Source organism: Schistocerca cancellata, chromosome 5 (genome assembly GCF_023864275.1).
Source record: "Schistocerca cancellata isolate TAMUIC-IGC-003103 chromosome 5, iqSchCanc2.1, whole genome shotgun sequence".
Classification (NCBI taxonomy): Eukaryota; Metazoa; Arthropoda; class Insecta; order Orthoptera; family Acrididae; genus Schistocerca; species Schistocerca cancellata.
In genome coordinates, this window is record NC_064630.1 from 316,475,490 (window position 1) to 316,486,158 (window position 10,669).

Sequence of the window (10,669 nt, forward strand, 5' to 3'; positions counted from 1 at the left end):
TCCCTGGTGTGGCACACAACACTAGCCATCGCTTTCCAACTAAGCTGGACCGCCAGTAACTTTCAATGCTCGCAGGATGGTACCTGAAAATTATGCCATAACAAAGAAAGAATTTTAAGATTTATTAAACATGGAAGTTGTTCGACATCCCAACAGCCTGTAGGCATTGACCCTCCATTTGGTGAAGACTGAAGGCGGCTCCTAAGATCGTATCAGGAGCTGACACACTTTGAATGTGGGAACAACTACAGGCTGTTACTCTGTACAAAACCTCCAGGACTTTACAGTTGATTTATGAGGTGCACAACTTTCAGCATCATCGATTACCAGAAAGCCTATCATCAGACTCCCATAATATTTGTAGATATATCGAAAATGGAAGTGATCACACCTTTTGGTCCCTTCGAGTACATCAGAAATCCAATTGCACTAGACAATGTGACTCAAATATGGCATCATTTTATCGAGGAAGTGTTTTGCGGCCTGCCCTAACGTTTTGTTTATTTGGACTGCATGACTGATATGTCTTCTTTGCATCCACCTCATTTAGAAGGATTATAGATTTTTTTGCTAGTTGGGAGTCTGTAAGTTCTGACCTGGCTTTTGACTGATCCATTATCACAATTATCACAGGTGAGATGAGGGAATGGAATGGTTCCAGAGATGTGATACTGTAAAAAGTAAACAAGAGGGCGATCCAGTGAATTACAAGTAAGAAAATATTTGGATGTTGCATATCCACCACAGATGTCTGGAGCTACTGTATCAGGTGATGAAACAGCATAAAATTTTGATGAGAAAACGTTGCTGAACAAACTATGGAAGGAGTGCTTGTCAGTAGAGACAAAGGAACATTAAAGAGAAAAAAGATGAAGGCCATGAAAGTGACAAGTGAGTAATATGAATTTAAAGAACACAATCGCCAAAACAACGTAATTTACAGGAACCTCTCACTGCCATGCTGTGATGACCAACTTCAAGAGAACAATGCCCCATGACTTGGACACAGAGATGTTACTGGTGTTCAAAATGTCAAGTATAGATTAAGAACCTGTTGTTTTTAGTGCATCCTATCCCTTCCATGACCATTATTATTATTAATGTTAGTCAGACAGCGGAAAGGCGACTCTTCAACAGCAAATAAGACATACAAGGCACTGCTCGGGTTCTTTTTTGGCATACTGTCGGTGTCGTAAGCTAGATGGAATGCCCTTGATCGAGATTTGTTGGAGTATATGAAGCTATCAAACATTTCAGGCTGAATGTGAAGTCACATCTCTCTACAGTTTTTACTAACCACAAACCTGTGTCCTTTCCTTTCAAAACTTTATGGAACTCATTCTGAATAAGACAATTCCGCCATTTAGAATTTATCAGCTAGTTTACTACTGATATCTGCCATTATGGGGGGTAAATAATATTGTGGCTGACTATTTTTCCAGAATTAATGCGGTGACCGTGACCATCGACTTTCGGTGAGTGCTGGGGGCACAAGGCACTGATACAGAGTTACAAGAACTTATTACGAAAAAAATATGGGATCTTATCTGTGGAACCTTTCACAGGACAATTTCCAGTGCAGTGTGAAACTTCTCAAAACCGAATGTACACTTTAGTTCCACCAGGTTTTCGGAAACAAGTATCTGATTACATTCTTGGACTCGCTCATTCTGCAGCCAGTTGCACTATATGGATGGTGACTGATAGATTTGTACGGTTGGCGACCAAGAGTGACTGCGTGTTGTGAATAAAAAAAATGGTTCAAATGGCTCTGAGCACTATGTGACTTAACAGCTATGGTCATCAGTCCCCTAGAACTTAGAACTACTTAAACCTAACTAACCTAAGGACATCACACAACACCCAGTCATCACGAGGCAGAGAAAATCCCTGACCCCGCCGGGAATCGAACCCGGGAACCTGGGCGTGGGAATTGTGAATAAAGGCTTGTCAAATAACAAAGGTGTGTTGCCATTTCCAAAAACCTATTGGTTCATTTACGGAGCCTACATGACGTTTTTAAGTTTTTTAAATACATTTATTTCAGCAACTGATAGATCTACGTATTGGATAGAAGCAGTATCCATCATGCACATTTGAGGCAAAACAGCCCCACTGACTTTACTAAGCACTTGGATCTCTTGGTCAGCTGTCCAGCTGACGCAACTGATGCAAGGCTGTCACTTTTAGTCAACCTTGTTCTATGAACTGGGGTCCTTATGTTGTTTTGCACATCAAGATTCCACCAGTTATCACCCAGCCAGTAACAAGATGGTGGATCGTTGGCATCAAACTCTAAAATCTGCCTTAATGTGTCATGATTCTGCTTGATTGTTAGTTTTGCCTCTAGTGTTGCTGGGTCTGCATGCTGCACTCAAACATAATACTGGTGCTTCAGTAGCGGAATTCGTGTATGGCGAAATCATCAGATTTCCTAAAGAGTTCTTCAGTTAACAACATGACCACCCATCTAGCAACCCTCCATTCTTGTTACAACAAATGAAGAACTGCATTTCCAACATTCGTCCATCCACAGCATCCCACCACACGGATCCCTTTATTTGCATCCAGAAAATCTCATTATGTGCTTAAAACGTTATGCCACATATGGACTCTGTCGAAGTTCCATTACAAACGCCTTCCACAGGTCACATCCAGTACCGGAACGAAAGGAATACACTGTGCACTGTAATGATATCGGTTAATAGCAAGTGCACCCAGGTGTCGTTGAACATATCAAGCTGCCTACCTGCTCCAGACCGACGATTCTGTGGGTCAGGCTCCCTGTTGTCGCCTGATGCCTACATCGCTCAAGCAGAGGCCAATAAACCCGCAACATCGCAAGAACAGTCTCCACACCCCAAGCCTGTGCTGACTAGATCAAGCTTCACAGAACATCCACCAGGTTCTTCTGTTTTACGTCCAGTCTGCACGAGGGTTCGCAGGACCATACAGTACAAATATCCCTTCATCCCAGGAGCTCCACTCTATGTGGCAGGGGCTGTGTGATGACGCAACTGGTAGAAAAAATCACTGAAAAGAGAAGAGTGGAGTATTTTTGTTTTTTGAACTTACATGATCTTTGTGTGCTTGTTTTTCCGCCAGTGCATTGCATGTCCTGTTTGGCGAGTGTCTTCTTTATAGTTTTGCACGTATTCAATTGGTGATTTGTGTGGTTTAACATTGTCTGCACTTTATTGTGGATTTACATTTCCACAGAATATTTGTTCTAGGTACTATGTTCTCTTCATTGGTGATGTGCATAACACAAACTGATGTTTTAACGAGTTGTTTATCTTTGAAGTACATAATATACACAATATGCTGATTGAAATTGTCTCATAATTACCAGGGTGTGACTGGGCTAGATAAACTGGAGCCCCCGAGGATGAGGAGCTCACACTGCCCTCCCCCCCCCTTCTCCCCACAAAAAAATAAATGGCAAAAAAGATAAAAACGTGAAAGTTATGTAAAATCGATCGGTCAAGTGAAGTCTTCCCTATATTAATCAGAGATGGTTTTGGAAATCATTCTAATCTAAAGATAGTGAATCACTTAGTGAACCTTATATAGCATATGCTACTGTGGTCAATGAATTTATGTACTTTAAAATGAAAGAGGATGTACATACAGAACAGAGATCATAGAAATGTTATACTGCACAATACTGAATCTGAAATGTTTTCTATTTATTGATACATTCAATGAAGGTACTCTTTGCTCACAATATTGAAATCTAAAGGGCTCCACATATTAGTAATAGATCAGTGACCCACCTCATGGATGATCGAATGCTTCAAACATCATACATGTATGGGCAGTTGCAGTGATCAGTCAGTGATTACTGATCATGTGGAAATTCTGGGCAATCTGATGAGTCACGCATGCAATATGGCTGCCTGGCTGGTTACCAGTGATGTCTGGATGTGACTCGTTTGTCTAGTTATGGAATGTGTTTATGTAGTTCTGTTTCATTTCACTTTGCCCATGTTGGATAAGAACTTTACTTTAAATTTCTAAATATTCAGGGACTATGAACCACTTCGAGAAGTGAAATTGAGGCCAGAGTTGCCATGCATATGAAAAAATAACACAAAATGCACCCTTCAGTTTTGCAGTGATTACATTTTTAATATTTTGCTGTAGTAGTAGAATTGATGGGAAGATCACTGTAATATTCACGATACACATGACTCCATCTGATGATTTTGAGTTACTTATCAATCAGTTAGTTTTTGGCTTCTAAACAGAATGATGTAACATAATATTACGTGGATATTTTAATTTAAATGTTCAGAACAAATCAATAACACAACTACACTCATGTCCCATGCCATTTCATATAATCTGATTCCCCCTCATACAATTTAAATAAGAGTTATGGGAAGCAGCAGTCCTGCTATTGACAACACTTAAAGACACATAGAGATTGCAATACAATCTCCATAAATACCTGCAGTTAAGCCACAAGACAGCTGAACGAAAATAAGTGAAGACTAATGAACGAAAAACGAGTTGCGTTAGCACACTGGAAAAATGTACGTAAACCACTTGGCGCTAGAAAAAAAAGAGATATATTCCGTAAATTAACCTCTAGCTCCCAATAAAAAGTGTTTCCAATCACGTTTAATAACTATAACTCACATTTTTAACTTATTTTTTGCCAAAATTCGTGTGGATACAGAGGTCAACAGCAGCTGCTGTTAAATGTAGCAATTCATTTTCCATAGCAGAACTTCTCCACATAGTGGCGTTCGTAGTAATGGTCGAAATTTCTTGACAAATTGGTCTTGTGTGACTGGGTCGAGATGAGCAACTGGCTGCAGGGATATTGCATGTGTCCTCTGCGATCCATTGCTCATATGTGGGGCCCTTAAGATTGGTAGCGACTGGCAAGAAAAGAGTATCGGTTTTATTTACTTTTTGTAAGACTTTCGATTTTTTACCTGTTTTATTTTTCTGCATAGGCTTTGTACAAACTGACTTTCCAGTGAAAAGTAATTGTTGAGACATCCATTTTCAGTATTGAAATTTAGGTTTCATTTAAGAACTTGCAGATTTGCGACCATAGTGGGAGCTTTGCAGAGTTGATCTTAATGATTGTTTATTCTTTTCACTTATATTTTCTGTGCATCCCAACTTCAGTAACGCCATAGCTGGGTAAATTCATATTTTGTTCAGGCTTGTTTATTCCTTCTCAATTAGTTCTGACGGCTTTGTTTGAATTTTTTACTTTTATACAGTTTTATTTCACACTGTACAACATGGATAGGGACTGTGCTTGTTGTGAGTGGACACAAGGGGAATTAGCAGCTGTCTGAAAATAGTCGACTGGCTTCAGGCTATTCCTCAAAGCCGCAGCGACACTGGGCCACCATGGCGAAACCTGCAACACCTTGTAATCCTCTTGTCACTGCATCTTCCGATGGGCAACGTATTACCGGCCTGTGACAGACACTGGTATCTTCATGTCTCTCTGGGAGGAGGACGAAACGTGAGAACTGTAGCACAATTGTCTACTTACACCTTAGCAGTAGGTACGAGGTACTACTCAGTGTTGATAACACACCTGAGCCAGCACAGGATGCCTCTCCTGTTGGGTCACAGGCAAATTCAGAGCACAGATATGGTGTTCTTGGGAGTTTCAACGTTAGGCAGGTAACGGAGACCCTCAGGAAAACAGCAGGTCGTAGGTCGCTGGAGCAATGAAGGACACCTAGAGACTGGAAAAAAGCGCACTTCATTCCTGTTTGCAAGAAGAGTCATAGAATAGATGCACATAATTGTTGGCCTACACTGCTGATGTCAATCAGTTGAAGACTTCAAGAATATGTTTTATGCTCACGTATCATGATGTTCTTGGTGGTCGAAGATCTTCTCTATAAAAATTAACAAGGATTCCGCAAACAATGATGTAAGAAAACTAAGCTCTCTCTGCTTGTCCATGAGATCAATGCTCAATTTGATACTGTGACCCTTGACTTCAGGAAGGTGTTTGATACATATTTGCACTCTCGTTTGGTTAAAAAAATACGAGCTTACCGAGTATTGGTCCAGATTTGTGACTGGATTCATGACTTCCCTACGTAAAGAAGTCAACACTTTACTCTTAATGGAACAAAATCAACAGATGTAAAGGTAATTTCAGGATAACCCACGGAAGTGTGATAGGACTGTAGCTGTTTACAATATATTCAGTACAAATGATCTAATGGATAACGTCGGAAACTATGCGATTGCTTTTTGCAGATAATGCAGTTGTGTATAAGGAGGTAGCAACAACAAAAAACTGCAGCGAACTGCAAGTGAACCTGCAGACGACTATCAGTAGACCGTGAACGCAAATAAATGTAACATATTGCCCATACATAAGAGAAGTTATCCACTACTCGACAATTACACTGTTTGTGACACATTTCTGGAAACGATAGATATCTTTAAATATCTAGGAGAAACCATCAAGAGCGACTTCAAATGGAAAGACAACATAAAACGAATAGTAGGAAAAGGAGATCCCAGACTGAGATTCGTATTAAGAATCATAAGGAAATATAATTCACCCACGAAACACTTTTCAGAGCGATTCTTGAGTATTGCTCATCAGTAGCGGACTGTCAACAGTTTGGATTATGAGGAGAGATAGAGAAGATCCAACGAAGAGCGCGCGTTTCACCACGGGGTCGATTAGTCCTTGCGAGACTGCTGTGGAGATACTCAACAACATCCAGTAGCTGATGCTACAATAGAGGCAGTGTGGGTCATACAAAATTTCTGATTCTGTAAGTCATATTATATACTCCCGAACCTCAATTTGTAACTGAGAAAAGTAAATATTAACTCAGAAACGACGTAAGAGGTGCACTGAGGTGTAGACGTATTTTCAGTTTACTAATGTTACTTTATATATACTCAAATCTCATTATTAATTATTGCAGCGATCCCCTATTGTAAGATGTCATGCACTATATTCAAAATCACTTCATATATACGTTCTTTGATAACTTTAATATTAGGTAATTCAGATGAAGAAGCACATCATGCAACTTCGATGTGCCAACAGCTTGCATTTTGGGTTGACTGTAGTAGTCGAGTTTGGACAGTATCGAGTGGGCACGACCAGTTGGAGCAGCTGCTTGGTTTGGTTTTGGTGGTAGACCACATATATTGAAATCTTATATGTGCACCGCCACCTTCTATGTAATTAACTCAATGAACAACATCTCTGCAATGCAGAGTGGATTATAAATAGGAAATTTATTTTAGTGTGTGAATTATGCAAAGTTTTTGTTGACAAAACCCAGCACCGCCCAGGTATTCATTTCGCCAGTTTTCTATCAGTAATTAAAACAAAAAACGAACTGTGTTTGTAGTGTAATTTCGTAAAACCTTAATTTCCATATGCTCATGAAAATACCTATGAAGTTATGAAACAGTCATACAAGGAAACAAGCATAATACACAAATGTGTAAGTACAGTATCTAAATTAAGAAACATACTACCAAAATACAAATTTTCTGTAATGTTCATTTAACTCAGAACTTGATCATAAAAAATATTTCTAGCATGCTGGGTGCTGCGGCTTCACATGTCTACAACATGGTATTGTAAATGTCTCTATGGCAATGCCTCTTCATTGCTCTATAGATGGGTATTGATTTCGCCTACAGCCATTTGTTGAAAGTTATGAAAGGCGCTACCTGGTGTCAGGGATTTCTATATGCTAATTCGACTGTAAGAATATTTTAGTAACAGAGAATAAATGTATTAAAACTTCATGCATGATGCAGAATTTTTTCACGCATCTCAGTGTTTACGACATCTTATCTCTTGAACTGTGTGCTGAACAAAGATATATTTGTCTAGATAAATTCAGTGGCATATGGGAATACTGCCTGCAAAATATACTGCAAATAGAGTAAATCACAAAGAATTACTAAATTTAAACATCATACTTGATTTGGCAGTGTTTATGAGGTTATATCTTCTCATCTGTAAGTTATACATTGATATAATGTTGTAGGTACAGTCAATGTCATACGTGGATACTGTCTGCAAAATGTCTTGTTAATAAAGTTAGTAGTAAAGTAGTAATAAATTTAAATGTCATGAACAATGCGGCAGTTTTTCACGGATCTCAGTATTTATGACGTCATATCTCCTGAAACATGATAGGTATGTGGTTCTTACCCCCTCCCACCCCACCCCCCCAGCGACTGTTGCCTGTTAGTAAGGGACATGTGTAACAAGTTTGATTGAAATCAGTCCAGTGGTTTAGGAAGAGAAGTGGAACATACAAAAATACATTTATGCTTCGTCTATTTTTTATAATATGATTTAGCTGACAAACCTGGCACTGCCCGGATATTCATTTTCCCAGTTATCTATTAGAAACAAAAAAAAAAAAAAAGAAATGAACTGTGTTTCAAGTGTAATATCGAAGAAATTTCATTTCCATGTATTTGTGAATACATCTTTGCCATTATGAAACAGTTTCTGTGCACTGGGTGCAGCTGATTCGCATGTCTATAATGCAAATTTGTAAACATCTCTTCACATCTCTATGGACAGCTATTTGTTTTCGCCTACAGACGTTTGCACGTTACAGTTGAAATCTGTCAAAAGCGCTGCTAGGTGTCACGGATTTCCTTCAGTTGATGCGGTGGTAGCAGTGTTTGAAATTACATGCATGATGGGGCATTTTTACGCATCTCAGTGTTTATGATGTCATAGCTCCTGAACTTTGACAGGTAGGTGGTTCTTACCCCCATAGCGATTACTTCCTGACAGTAACGAATAAGTATACCAAGTTTGGTTGAAAGCTGTCCAGTGGTTTAGGAGGAGAAGTGAAGCACATACATAAATACATACACACACACACACAAACACACACACACACACACACACACTAACATCCAATTTTACAAAATGTATGGATTTTACGAGGGTTATTCCAAAAGTAAGGTCCGATTGATTGCCAAATTGAAACCACAGTGAACATCAGAAATGTTTTACTTGTAACAATTAGCTACACCTTTCAGCTACTTCTCTACGTAGTCGCCGTTCTGACTTAGACTTTTGTCATAGCGTTGTACCAACTTTTCAATAGCCTCATCATAGAAGGCAGCCGCCAGTGCTTTCCGCCAATTCTCCACGCTGGCCTACACCTCGTTGTCTGTGTCAAAATGTTGTCTTCAAAGACAGCGGTTCATGTGACCAGAGATGAAACTCAGGGGGAGACAATTGCGGACTGTATTGTGGGTAATCTCACATTTCCATTTGAAAACGATGCAGGAGCATCTTCATTGCCCCTGCAGAATGCGGCTGAGAATTGTCGTGAAGACGAAACAGCACGACAGTTATGTAATGTTGGCTGCATAGCTTCAGGCGAAATTTCTCACCAGGCCCTCGTACTTGGCGGCAGACACTATTTTCTAGACATCTTTACGCACTCACTGCGAGCTCAGAAATGAGAAGAGCGACGTGATGCTAACTGGGGTTATACTAGAGACACTACCCAACACATCTGTGCAAAGCTTTATCGGAGTTTCATAGTCGTTTCCATTTCGCGACCGATCGGACCTTACTTTTGGAATAACCCTCGTATATGTATACATATTGTTACATGCTGAAATTATATCATGTTTGACATTATAGTCAAACATTTACTACATCGCTTGTTAGCAGTTTGTGGCTTTGTCTGCTATGTGATTCATGTGTTTATTGAGGAGTCACTGGCATCCCTATCTGAATTTGACTTGTCATTTAGTAAGATTGAGGTCCTTAACCCAATGACTAGTAGGTTTCTTTCAGCCTGACATGAAGAAATGTCAACATACAGGCTCCTTCCACACAGCAACGTCTGTAGAAGACACAAGGTAGGTGGACAGTTAGTATCTGTGTGTCCTGCCTTGATGCAGCAGATTACAACTTGACACCTTGCATGCTCTGCATTCAAAATAAATATGTGAACAGATGCATGTTATCTGGGGTGGTGGTGTTAAGAGGGAGAGGTAAATGGGGAACAAGTACCCTGGCCACAGGGCATCAAAGGGGGCTCACTAGCCTGGATGTCTAATTAAATAGAAATAAAAGGTAAATTTTTAAATCCATACCAATGATTTTGAGCAAAAGGTCTGAACGGTGGAGGCCATAATTGAAACTGTGAGATTGTTTTAAAAAATCTACGTTAGTTAGCCGTTAAATTTAAGCAGAATGCTATAGTTTTGCATGTAAGGCATGACCAATACATCAGATACTACATACGTACAAGTTTGTAATGTTTATAATTATATTTTAATTTCCATCATTTGGTACCAAATTTTAGTGGAAGTATAAGGAAATATTTTATTCGAAGTAACAACAATGATTTAATTATCATATGAGATTATTCTAGTCACATTGAGTACGTATGTTACATAACATGTACAAGTATGCATGTAAGAAATTTAAAATTGATGCCCCTTGTTAAATTTTGATTTTTCATACTGATTGTGCTGCAGCGCTCGTATTGACAAGTCCAAAACTATTTTTTATTAGTTTCATATAAAAATAATGTAAATATTTAAAGTGTGGTCATTAGCAAAAGATGTAAACACCTTAAAACAATTATTGTGTTGGGCATCTTTTATGTGGGGATAATGGTAAGTAACGCTTTCAAATATTTGATGT